Raw genomic sequence first — 13,694 nt, forward strand, 5'->3', positions numbered from 1 at the left:
TGGCCTCCCAACTTATTTTTAAGTGCCCCAACCAAAGCTACTACATTTTTTTTTTTTTGACAGATAACTTTCTGTTGCTTTCAGCTTGAGCCCAATTTTAAAGGACTCAGCTTCATATATGAAGAAAGCTATTGAGCAAAACTAACAAATCAAAAGGAATCTAGAGTTCAAAGATAACACCAGGAACAGAAGAAAATTCTAAAATAACTATATCATCCTCAGGTTCATTTATTTAACCAAGGTTTATAGCGTACCCTTTAAGTGCCTATTATAAAAGTCAGATGAGAAATTAATAAAATGTTACATTTATAAAACAAGAATAGAATATTATGAAAAATAAAACCAGAAAGCTGATAAAAGACATAAGGAAAAATTGAAGACATTCAACATCAAAAGAATGAGTTCCAGAAAGAAAGAAAATGGTGGAGAGCAATATTGAATAGTGAAAGACACAGGTTTCCTTATGGAGAGGGCCCAGGGAGGGTACCATACAAGTAAAAAAAAAAAAAAAAATTTCACCTCCAAAATGATATCAGAATATTATAGGTAAATCAGAACTTTTGAACTTTACCGAAGAGGGGGAAAGATCAAAATGGACTGGATGGACCCTTTTTAAGAGCAACACTGGATGTTAGAAGACAGAAGGGAACCACCTTCTGAGTGAGAATAACCAGGCAACCCAGGAATCCGTTGGCAGTCAAAGTATTGTTCAAGTGTGAAGAAGAAATAAAGATATGGAGTGAAAAGCAGAACCCATGGGCTCTCTTTTATGGAAAACAAGTGCTGGATGGGCTCAGGAAATGGAGGAAGGAAACCAAGAAAGAGAAAGATAGGGGGTTCAAGGAATGGCCTCCACCACAGAAGAGCACAAAGGGAAGTCTCTGAGGATGTTGTGGCTGATTCAGGAAGTCAGCCCTCCCAATCTGAAGAAGAATGAAGGCTCCAAAAGGAATCTAAAGGAAATAAAAGGTCAAGATATCAAGTTGTCTGGTATCATGGAACATTCCAAAAGGAAACACTACAGACATGTGGTAGATTGGATGGATCATGTGATAAAAAAAATCATAGGTATATGAAGCCCAAGTGAATGAATAAAATCAGGAGACTAGTAGTTACAGGAAAATGAAAAGTGGTACAGGAAAAATATATATCATCCTCAACTTGCCACTACGGTAGATATTATTTACATAACACAATAATACCAGCATTAATGGTATTGAATGCAACCTAGTTTGCAAAGGTTTTTAGAAGGATAGGAGCCAGGAAGTAGGTTTTGGTGGTATTGCAAGATAATTTTGAATTATTTTAGCAGGAGATCAGTAGATTCTAAAAATTGGTGATATGAAAGTGTTTAGAAATATATACAGATTAAGATTAGCAGAGAAAATAAAAAGATGCGAAATAAATTGCATCAGGAGAGCAAGTGTGGGGACGGGGAAGGTCTAAGGGCCAGGATCATGATTCTTTATCTAAATCTTTTAATATGATTGAATTGCATAATGATTTGTTGGCAAGTCATTGCCTAACCCTGCATCTATCATTCTATAAACTGCTTCAAATCCTCTCTGCTTCGTCTGAGTTATTCAAACCTCAGTCAAGGTAACCAGTTGTGAACGGGATCTGACCAGCTTCCTGTAAGTACAACCTAACAATATCTTGCCTCAGGCCCATGTGCTTATTGCTTAATGTCCTTGGGCTTCTCTATGAAGTCCCAGGCAAGAGTCACTGTGGGAACTTGCTCATATCTCCTCTATTTGCAAACTGGAGAGGCAAGGAAATTCACAGTCCATAGCAAATCTCTAACCAATAGGGCTCCTGAACATGAATCCTTCCCTCTTCCTTCTCTTGGATGAACAGTTCCAAGACAGGATGCATGGTCATCCCCAGGAGAGAGCAAGAAGTCACCAGCAGTCATGGCCTTGGCCAGTGTCTCTTGGTACTGGCTCTCCCTCCTCCCCTGCTTGACCCTCCAGACACCTGGTTGTTAGATGATGTCCTCAGCTAGCTTGGGTCTCAGGCTTTGCTTTCTGACAAATCCAAATTGAGTCTTGTTATGGTTTGGATGTGAGGTGTCCCCCAAAAACTCACATGTGAGACAATGCAAGAAGGTTCAGAGGAGAAATGATTGGGCTGTAAGAGTCTTAACCCAATCAGTGATTTAATCCCTAATGGGATTAACTGATTGGTAACTGGAGGCAAGTGGGGTGTGGCTGGAGGAAATGGTTAATTGGGGGTGTGGCTATAGGGTATATATTTTGTATCTAGAGAGTAGAGTCTCTCTCTCTGCTTCCTATTCAAAATGTGAGCTACTTCCCTCTGCCATGCTCTTCCACCATGATGTTCTGTCTCACCTAGAGCCCCATGGAATGGAGCTGACCTTCTATGGACCAAGACCTCTGAAACTGTGAGCCCTTCAAATAAACCTTCCTCCTCTACGGCTGTTCTGGTGGGATTGTTTAGTCACAGCAGTGAAAAAGTTGATTAAAACCAGTCTGAAACGATTAATGGCACTTAACAACTGCAAAAAGAAAATGAATCGAATAACCCACTTTTTTAAAAAATATCTAAGTGGCTGACAATAATAAAATAAGGAAATGCAAAATATAAATGCAGAATTTTAAAAACAGAAGGTAAATAAGCAAAAAAGGAAAATTAATGGTTTAGAGTGTACAATTATGGGCTATTTCAGCAAAACTAGAAGTTGAAGGAATAAGGTCATAAGTGGGAAATGCACCATTGTTCCCTTCACATTGGGAGGATGGTACTTGTGACGTGTTTCGTGGGAGATGAAATGGCCATTATGTAATTTAATTTCACACCTTGATGGAAAACAGATGTTTAAATATAAAGATAAAGATGGGTAAGTACCCATCAGTAGAATAGAGAAGTGTAATAATTATTGCAGATTCATGGGGGGAGTTGAGGTTAGTATAAGAAAAACAACTTTAAAAAATTCTAGTGTTTTGAATTCTAGGAAAACATACAAATCAGGAGCAACAAGTATAACAAATACAAAACATGAAAGATGGGAGAGTTCAGATGAACATCCCACTGAATCCAATAATCATAAATAGGTTGAAGTCTCCTTCTGAAAAATCCAGAGTCTTAAATACCAAGCAAACAAAATTTATATCTACATAAAGTTTATAAGAGATATACCTAGAAGTAAATAATGAATCAACAATGATTTTGATGTTGATTCTAATAATCAAATATATACCAGATTGATGTAAAGAATTAAAAACAAGAAAGATGATACTTCACACTAAAGCTTAATGCACGGTCTGAGCCATGAAAGAAAGAAAATAACTAGACTGCATTTGTCTCTGTTTCTGCCCCTTCCCCCTCCAAGGATGAATAAGTCAGGGCTTGGTGTAATGAGAAGGGCAGGTAGAGGAAGAGCAAAGTCAACTGTTGCTGCTGACTGACTGCTCAGATCTGGAAGCTTCTATGTGCCATCTCTGTTTCCTCATTTGTGTGTGTGTGTGTGTGTGTGTGTGTGTGTGTGCAATTCTCAACAGTTCTGTGCAGAGGAAATACCACTCCATTTTGTAAAGTCTGGATAGTTGTTCTCACTGTTTAGTATTTGGACTTTCTGATTCTTGTACCTCCACCAAGCAAATTCCCGGCCTTTCCTTGGAAGGAACTGTACCTTCTACCCTTAGAGTCAAGGCCACTTTCCTATCTCTGGGTGGCTCTCTTCCACGACGGTGGTAAAAACAGGACTGTCACACTGACCCACTTCCCAGCAGGGCCATGAGATGCAAGGACTAATTACAAAGGCTAATAAAATATTTACAGAGCCTACAGCACACTTTGGAAGTGCAAGGGCTTACTTAATAAAAATAATGACGGGACTAGATAAATACCGTCCAGAGCCTAGTGCCACTCTCGAGAAGAGTAAACAACTTGCCAGGGTAATTTCAAGCTCTATTAGATGCTTGCCGCAAATATCACTGTTATCTAAGAGGAGAGAAAATTTACCATGTAGGAAATCTTGACTGAAGACCACAGCCCAGCCGTGCACAGCAATGTGGTTTGATTAAAATGAGCAGTGACCTTTCATGAAAGTGCTGGTATCCCTGGACCTTTTCAAAATTCAATAAGGTAGAAGTGAGTTGGCTTCATGCAACCTTGGGCTCAAGCTCCAGGGCCTTGCTTTTTTTGTTAAAAAAAAAAAAGAAAAAAAAAATCTCCTCTCTAGGAATCTAAAGTTGAGATCATTCTAGGCTGCCTAAGCCCAATTGAGGGAGGCAAGTCTGGGTGAAGAAAGTAAAGCATTTTGGGTCTTTCTAGGGAATGCTAAGAACGAGTGGCATGGTCCATGTAAGAAACAAAACGAGGGTCAGTGTATAAGAAGGTCCAGACAGGAAGACAGAATCCATACCAGGAGGTCGACGCAGGGGTATAGAGGTAGTTGAAAAGCTGAAAGGGACACACAGGAGACAGGGAGGCAGAGGGCTGGAAGAACTCAGGTGAGAGTGATATTTCCAGAGTCCAGGAGACTGAAGCTGAGCCCACGAAGAGGGGGCAGCCACTGCTGGAGACCTAAGCAGAGAAGGGGAGAAACCCCAGCTTCTTTCTTCCCTCCTAATTTTCTATCAGTGTCTCCCATTGGCCAAACCAATGCAGAAGCTGGCAGACGGGGAGGCCTAGAAAGGGTAGTTTTCATGGCTGGCACCCATGGCAAGAGCAGGGGAGGCTCTGAGGGCCGTAGTCAGGTGCCCAGCACAGAGCAGGAGCATTTGGAAATTGGGACCAGCCATGGTGAGATCAGTCGGATGGGATGCTAGAGTGTCACCAAGAACAGCGGGAAGCACTAAAGGGTTCTTAAGCCAGAAATTATCTTAGCCCATCCCAAGTGCTGGATAAGCAGCAGATCAGGAACAGGCTAGACGCTAACCCCCAGTCTAGCTAATGACCCCACACCTGCTCTGCCTGGTGCTGGGTTGTACCTGTTCCCCAGGAGAATAAGCCCACCAGTCAAGGACAGGCTGGACAACCCAATGCTGGCAACCTGGGGAGGTGTAGGAAATCACCTTGTGAGTTTGAGTTCCAGCCTTTTACTGCTTCAAAGGTAACATTTTCCTAACTTGTGAAACAGATTCTAATGCCACTAAGACTTGGAATTCTGGTTACAGAATGTCATCTTTGCTTCTGCCACAAATAACCAACCCCACCAATGGGGTCAGCAAACAGGGTAAGGGGTTAAGAACATCTGAGTTTGTCCATCAGCTGGCTGACTCCAGAAAGCTGTGCAGAAAGTTCCAGATCAGCCCTCCTTTAGTTTTCCTTCCCAAGAATGGTGTTTAAAAGTATAAATTGTCTTATGAATCCAGTAAGGAGAGTTAAGTTAATGGGGTATTAATTTAATGGCTCACTTGGGGCTTTGACTAATTTCGTTCCTGTGATTACGTGATAATGATAAAACTCCAAACTGGGAAGTGAAAAGTAATTCATTTCCATTCACTCTGTGTCCACAGACTGCACGGCTGGGAACTAAGCATTCCTTTAGGTGGGCAGGGGGATGGGTTTCAAATTGATTACCTAATATCGCTTAATTTGCTAGTAGTGGCAAAACTGGAGACCAGAATCCAGGCCTCCAGGCCGAGTCATGCCCTTGGTGACACAGGAGCGCTCCCAGGCCATCAGTGCCTCCCACCCCCCATATTCTGATCAGATGCTATTTTCCTTTTTAAATAGGTTGACAACAACTATTCGTTCCCGCCTCCCACGGACATGGTACTGTTTTTGTTTCTAGGGCTTCAGAAGTTGGAAGACGGAATCCTTATCCACGAAGCTCACCTGGCGTACCTCTTCAGAGGATAAAATGAGAGCACGCACGTCCCGGTGCCCAGCCTGAAGGAGCTTGGCCAATGCACACGCCGTGGTCTGCTTACTGCTCGTCACGATCTTCGTGGTTGTGCTGGCTCATGTCTTTGCCTTTCCCACCGGCTGGCTGGTGTGGATCCTAGCTAGGATCTCCTTTGCCCTGTTCTCTGGTAGGTGTGGGTTACGGGAGGCACTAGCAAGAAAGAGGAGGCAGGAGAGTTGTGGCTGGGATATTTACTCCACTGTTTTCTCCCTGACAAATAGCACACTGGAGTGCTGGGGTCCTTTCCCAGAGTCAAGAATCCCATATAGGGGCTGGGGAGATAACTCAGTCGGTAGAGTGCTTGCCTGGTAAGCACGAGGCCCTGGGTTCGATCCCCAGCACCCAAAAAAAAAAAAAGAATCCCATGTAATAATCACAACCTCGATTTGCTGACTCAGGACTCAGGGGGTAACAACTCCCCACAGTTAGGACCCCCAGGGGCTTCCTTTTCCCTGTTGGCTTCCTAACCCTGTCTACACCCTCAAATATGACCCTCGGTTACACTCTCCTCCATTACTCCATTCAAATGTGCCCTCCTTCTCCTTTCTGAATCCTGTCTGATTTAACAATTGAGTAAACTATTTCACAATTAAAAAAAAAAAAAAAGATTTGAAAACTCTCAGGACTTGTTTTTGGCCAATGGTGGTCTGGGCACAACTGTATCTTTTCTATTTCATCTTTTTATATTTATCTGAGTTAGGGAGAGGAAGTGGCGGGGCGGAGGGGTAGTTTGAAACAAGGAAGGTAATCAGGCAATTGATTTATGGCCTAGGCATACAGATTTCTAGAGCTCAATTGATCAAGAATACTCTGTCCTGCTATAGCTCAGGTGCCAGTGTTGAGCACCTAAGTCCCAGTCACCTCTCTCCTGTAACAAGAGATCCTCAGACAGGTGCCATAACCAGACCATTTGCTATGATTTTAAGTTGCCTTTGTATATATAATGCATTCTTTTTTATTTTTATTTTTTACATTTTTTTGTTCTAATTAATTGAATGCATTTGTCCATTTTGGTAGATCACACATAAATAGAGTCTAATCTCTCATTTTTCTGATTATATATATTGCAGGATCACATTGGTCATGCAGTCATACATGCACGTGAGGTAATAATGTCTGTTTCACTCCGCTATCATTCCCTCCCCCGTACCCCTTCTCCTCCCTTCACTCCCCTCTACCTAATCTAAAATAACTCTATTCTTCCCTATCCCCCCCTCCTACCCCTTATTCTGAATTAGCTTCCGCATATCAGAGAAAACATTCGGCTTTTGATTTTTTGGATTTGGCCTATTTCACTTAGCATGATATTCTCTAACTCCATCCATTTACCAGCAAATGCCAGAATTTCATTCTTCTTTAAAGCTGAGTGATATTCCATTGCATACACGCCCGCGTGCGCGCGCACACACACACACACACACACACACACACACACACACACACACTTCCTTTATCCATTCATCTGTAGCAGGGCATCTAGGTTGGTTCCATCGTTTAGCTATTGTGAATTGAGTTGCTATAAACATTGATGTGGCTGTGTTAGTAGTATGTTGATTTGAGGACTGGGATAATTGGGTCAAATGGTGCTTCCATTCCAAGTTTTTTGAGGAATCTCCATACTGCTTTCCATAATGGTTGTATCAATTTGTAGTCCCACCAGCAATGTATGAGTGTACCATTTTCCCCACATCCTCACCAACACTTATTGTTGCTTGTATTCTTGATTACTGCCATTCTGATTGGAGTGAGATGAAATCTTAGAGTCATTTTGATTTGCATTTCTCTAATTGCTAGAGGTGTTGAACCTTTTTCATGTATTTGTTGATTGTATAATGCATTCTTAAGGATGTCATTTCATTGCAATGCCCCAATTCTAGATTTCAAATTGATTGAAAGAAAAAGTAACCGAGGGATTCCAAATCATTGCACCTAACTCTGTCAGCTCACTGCTGAACATTTGATCAGAAGTTGCCCACAACTGACATGGCTGAATTGAGTCCTACCCTGTGGTATGTTTCTGTAATGCTAATTGAACATGAAGGAACTCCTTAAAAGTAAGATTAGCTTTAGGTAGGTCTTCTGTTAGACTGGCCTCGCAGTGGTGAATTAATGGCTTTCAGGGCCAACTCTCTATGTAGAAAGCTGATTTGTTCCCATGGAGTTTTACCCTAGGCTAATAGAATTGCTGGTAGAGAGAGAGAAGAATGCAAAAATTAAATGTGGTTCAACCCTGCTCAATGATGTTTGAGTTTTATAGATAAACACTTCCAGCTATTCAAATTTATCATGATCGAAATTCCTGCTGAAGAAACAGGATATTACTATTTTTTAATTAATTTTTTCATTTGTTCTAGTTAGTTGTACATGACAGTAGAATGCATTTATACATGTTGATAGATCATGCATAAGTGGAGTGTAATCTCATTTTTCTGATTGTACATATTATAGGATCACATGGGTCATGCAGTCATACATGTACATGAGGTAATAATGTTTGTTTCACTCTACTATCATTCCTTCCCCCTTATCTCTTCCCTCCCTTCACTCCCCTCTACCTAATCTAAAGTAACTCTATTCTTCCCTAGCCCCAACCCCTTTATGGTGAATTAACATCCACATATCAGAGAAAATATTTGGTCTTTGTTTTTTTGCGTTTGGTTTATTTCGCTTAGCACGATATTCTCCAACTCCATCCATTTACCAGCAAATGCCATAACTTCATTCTATCTAAAACTCTGCAGCCCTGACTCCCTTCCCTCTCCACCCAAAGTGTTCCGTTTGTGGTTACTTTTATAGCAAGACTTATATAGTCAGTGTATTACAGTAGAACAAACCTGGGGAAAGCAGAATCCTATCCTGCCATTTTCCTTGGCTTGCTAGAATCTGCATAGGAACTTACTTACTCGTCAGACTTCCTGCTTGCAAACTTGATTGGTACTAGGATACTTGTGTGACGGTGCTTGGTTATAATGTCCTAGACCTTTTCAGAAGGATCTTGTATTGGGGTTCTTTGGAGAAACAGAACCAACAGAATGAAATATAGACATAGATATAGATATAGATAGATTTAGGGAGGGGGGATTTTGTGAAAACTGGCAAGTTTGAAATTTGTGATAAAACAGGCCACAGCTGATATTTCAGTCTTCAGAGTACTGTCTTCTTTGTTGGGAAAACTTTGCCCTTAAGTCCGCAATTCATTAAATGAAGCCCCCCCACATTATGGAGGATAACCTGCATTAAGTCTGCTGATTTAATGTTAATTTTGACTCAAAGTCAACTGGTTGTTAATATCAATCACATGTGAACAAGTACATTCACAGCAACATCCAGACCAGCCTTTGACCAGACAACTGGGTACCACAGCCTAGCCAAGCTGACACATGACATTGGCCATCACAGCTGTTGATACAGGTCACTATCGATACATAAGTAAACATTGGAACAGAATGTCTCCTTTAGAGAAAATAACCAATCCCAAGATACACTAAGACACACGGAACATGAATGAGGAGAGACGTTGGATGTTGGAGCATAATCTGAGAGTTAGTGCTTCTTTTCTTTTCTCTCTTAACCAAAGTGAGAGCGAATCGGCCCCTTTAACTGTGTTTTCTCATGTGCTGTGATGGGCAGTGCCCCTGGAAGCACAGGAGTTCCCTCCTCTGTTGTCTTTGCTCCTCTCTTCTCTTTCTCCTCCCAGGAACAGGACATGATGTGAAATAAACACATTTTCTTTCCTGGATTATTCTTAACTTTTCTACTTAGAAACGGCATATGCAAAACCATCTGGATTAGCCAGCTGTGTTCACCTGAGATCTACATAAATGAACATTAACATTTCTGATATTTTTAATCAAGCAGCGAGGCTTTAAATAAAGTCCCATCTCACAGGCCAACCCATAATATCCAGGTGCTTTAACTCCAGGACTCTTTTTTATTATTTAATTTTAATTTTTAAATTTTGAGTGTTTCAATCAGTGGTATTTTATAAAATGTCATTGGTGTTAATATTTTAGTTTTTACACTTTTATACTTTTTAAATAAAATTAAAGTTTTGATTTGCTCATTAAGACCAAGTAATACAGATATTTACATAATAATTTGGGTAAGTTATTGTAATTTTTGTTTTATAAGCTAATGCTACAACATATAACATTAAAATTTAAAATATTCAATTATGTTATTGTCAAATGCCATCATTTTTAAATGACAAACTTGTCTCTGCTTGCCTGCATTGTGTAATTATGTGTAAACAGATAACCTAGTTCAAATTAAATATTTAAACTCTTTATCGATCAGTAACCTATGAAGTCATGGCAGTTATTATTAATGAAACAGTAATAACAACCTTCTAAAATCAGAAAATTTATTTTTAAAGTAAATTCTGTATTGAAATGTAACATAATACAGAAAAAAAATCATAAATCTTAAATGTTTTGCTCCATGAATCTTGGTTTTATTTTAATATTTAATTTTAAATGATGTCTGGGTTGTAGATTATTCTAGTATATCCTAAAACACCAGTAAAATTAGATTACATTTTTCTTACTCAAAATATAGAATGATGTTTCTAACAAATTGCTTTATTCCTTGTTATCCGTAGATCTCAAATTTTAAGGGCCACTGAGAATTAGCTTCCCTGTATCTAAATACAAAGCACATGCCTTTCAGTGTGGCCAGCAGGGATTGGGGTGACCAACTCAACCCCTGCCCAGGACTTGGCTGATTTTACACTAAAAGCCCTGTATCCTGGAACTGTTGGTCACCCCAGCGGGGACAGGGCCCTGCCCTGCTGTCTTATTGCATGTCCATATTGAATCTCCATTCCCTCTTCCTCTTCTTCAGCTTCAAGATGAAAGGTGTAATTTAACACAGAATCCATGGTGCTGGGGTTAAGAAAGGCAAGGATGAGGTTGGGGGCACCCTACAGAAATTTCTAAAGTGGAATCACAACCATTTACATGGCTTTTATACCAAAGTTAATTCTTCCTTTTCAGGTCTGGGGATATTTTTCTGTCCCTCACCTGGTTGGTTCCTCTTGTGCTCTCATGGTCCGCCCCAGAAAATCCTGACAGAGAACTGAATCCGCTTGGCCTTGCAGCCCTCAGGCATCAATGACTAAGCCCAAACTTGTTTATCGCTTGCTTTTCTGAACCAATACACTTCATCAAGGCCCTACTCGAATTTAAATTTCCTGGACTATGAAAGATGGATGGATGAATTTTGTGAATGAAGTGCCTGGAAATATAGATGTACTTAAATTTCATCAAAACATATTTAAGTAAAGAGAAGATTAAAAAGCAAATATTCCACTTTCTGTGAGCAAGGTTTATGTGTTCACATAAACCAAACATAAACCAAATTGTGTCTTTCTACAATATCAGAATTTATTGAATAACAATGAGTTTGCAAGTTACATCAATTTTCATTGGTTGAAATTCAGTAGAAATTCATCAAGTACTCATTCATCACAAGCTAGACCACCACAGGTTCTTTTACCTCAGTTGTTTTGATACTTTGTAGTTATAATAATTACATACAAATCCTAAAATTTTAGATCTGGAATCACAAACGAAGATCATCGGATGTAGAACATTGTTCTAGATAATCAAAAAAATAACCTCCATGATTAGGGTATTAATTGTATGCCAGGTTGGGGCTGAATGCTTTCTGTAAATGCAAGTTTAATCATCGTGACATGTTCTCATTTAGCACGTGAAAAAAAAAAAAAAATGGGGAGAGACTCAGAGAAGTTAGGTAATTTGCTAAGGGTAGAGAGCCAGAAAAGAAGCTGAGAATTAGCCTCCCTCTATCTAAATACAAAGTGCAAAATTTTTCTGCATTTTGCCAACGTGGCTTTTACTCCGGTCTTAATTGATAATCTTTGTAACACTCAAGTCACACCTATCACTTTACATAATGATATACATATAAGTTACAGAAAACCTGAGCAAGGGATAAGGTGGCTATCAGAATTCCTGAGTCAAGGCAGAGGGTAGATAAATACAAAAGAGTCACTGCAGGTGGTCGAATAAGATTAAGAAACAGCTGAGGAGCTTATTCAGGGCAAAGAGCTTTCCCGAGAGGGGAACTTACTCTAGGCCAGGGTCTGGACAACAGGCTATTTTGAAATGATTTGGTGTACTTCTTCTATGGGTTTCAGGTAAGGGGGTTTACCTCTGGTGAGATTGCTCATGGGCCTGTTTTTTTCTGATATGGGTTTAATGTGCCCATGCATCCATGTGCTTCTGATTTAATTCAATAAGTTCACAGGTGTCCACTTTTTTTTTAAGCACAATTAATTTATTTATCAGCTTGTGCCTTATGGTTGTGCTGTGCAGATGGTGGTTGTTTACGTATATAAACAAGGGGTAGAGTCGTTCCACCTTATCGCTTCTATTCCAAATGGAGTAACTCCTGACAAACTACTGCTTTACAAAATAGAGTAATTTAAGGGTAGGCACAGCCTGAAAACTACTGCTCTATATGTCATGCAGTAACTCAGGAAGACACTTCCTCCTCTCCACACCACTGTCCCCACCTACACAGAAAGAAAAAAGATGCAGATAAGTAGGCAGAGAGTAGACTGAGAACTCTGGCCCCAAGCACTTTGCTCCATCTGTCCTTCCTGATGGTCAAATTTCCCTGCAGGATACTATCTCCAAGACACTAGTGAGCCTGGCCCTTTGGAAACAGGTATTACAGGTATGAATTCCACCTTTACCACTTTCTATATGTTTGAACTGTGGCAAAATGCTTAGGAACCTTGAGCTTCTGATTCCTCACAGAGAAAGTGGAAAGAGACACTTACCTTTAAAAGCTGATCTGAGGACGAAAGTAGATAAGGCATGTACAAGTTTTAGCTAAGTGATAGTGTCTAATAAATGCTAAATAAATGTAAGGCGACTCTGTCTCCTGACCTTAGTTAATGTAATTTAATTATACGTGGGAAACAAGGCACTCATTCTTCATGTACCCACTCTTGAACACACTTGGCATTGAACTTGGGCCCTGAGTATACGGTGAGGAACAAACTTCATTTACAGATAAACACTTGGAACTATTAAGAATCTCATTATGATGATTCTTAAGATGAATCTTGCCCTCCTGGAGTCTGGTGGGGAAAAAGACATTAACAGAGCTACACACAAAGAAATGTTTAGTAACATGAACATTTAATGGGCATTAGGAAGAAAAAGAATATAGCTCTATAAGAAAGCAAAACAGACTGGTATTTGTTTGTATGTGGAAGAGGTCAGGAGAAGTCTCTCTGAAGAACATGTATTGAAATAAAACGAAAGAAATTGTTAGAGGTAGCCCAGCAAAACCAGGAGGGTGGAGGAAGGCGGAAGAGGAGAGTTTTGGAGTAGAACATGAAGATAAATGAAGGCCCCTAGGCAAGATGTCGGCGGTGTGCCTAAGGAACTGAAGGCAGACTGGCGGCTCGATGTGAGAGAGGTGGAAAGTAGGATTCGGTGAGAAAGGAAGAGTGACTCACCAAGAGCAAGCAGTATGCTGGTGGCCTCCAAGGAAGGAGAAAAAGCAGGCCAGACCAAGCATGGCCTTGTGTGCCACATGCTGTGAGATGGCCAACTCCCACCAAATCATGCTGTCCCTTCTAGAATACAGAGTTGCTACCCAGAAGTCCTGTCCAATCAAAGACCACATTCACACACTTTTGCATTTAGATGGGGTCAAAGGATTATTTCTTGTCAACAAATCAAAAGGACCCATATTACTTATAGACCAAAACTTTCAAGAGGCAGGTTTACCTTCTCCATGGCTTTCTTTCCAATTCTCCCATCTCGAAGCAGATGTTCAC

At 40.4% G+C, this 13,694-nt stretch overlaps 1 long non-coding RNA gene across 1 annotated transcript in view; it reads left to right on the forward strand.

Moving 5' to 3' along the window:
- Window positions 1-11,213, forward strand: part of LOC306645966 — a 33,013-nt gene extending 21,800 nt beyond the window's left edge. Inside the window, exons 2-3 of the long non-coding RNA XR_013759769.1 lie at window positions 5,762-6,002; window positions 10,870-11,213. This is a non-coding gene — a long non-coding RNA (uncharacterized lncRNA). The remainder of the gene's footprint in view (window positions 1-5,761; window positions 6,003-10,869) is intronic.
- The last annotated feature ends 2,481 nt before the right edge of the window (window positions 11,214-13,694 follow it).

This window comes from Sciurus vulgaris, assembly GCF_902686455.1.
Source record: "Sciurus vulgaris genome assembly, chromosome: 16".
NCBI classification, from domain to species: Eukaryota; Metazoa; Chordata; class Mammalia; order Rodentia; family Sciuridae; genus Sciurus; species Sciurus vulgaris.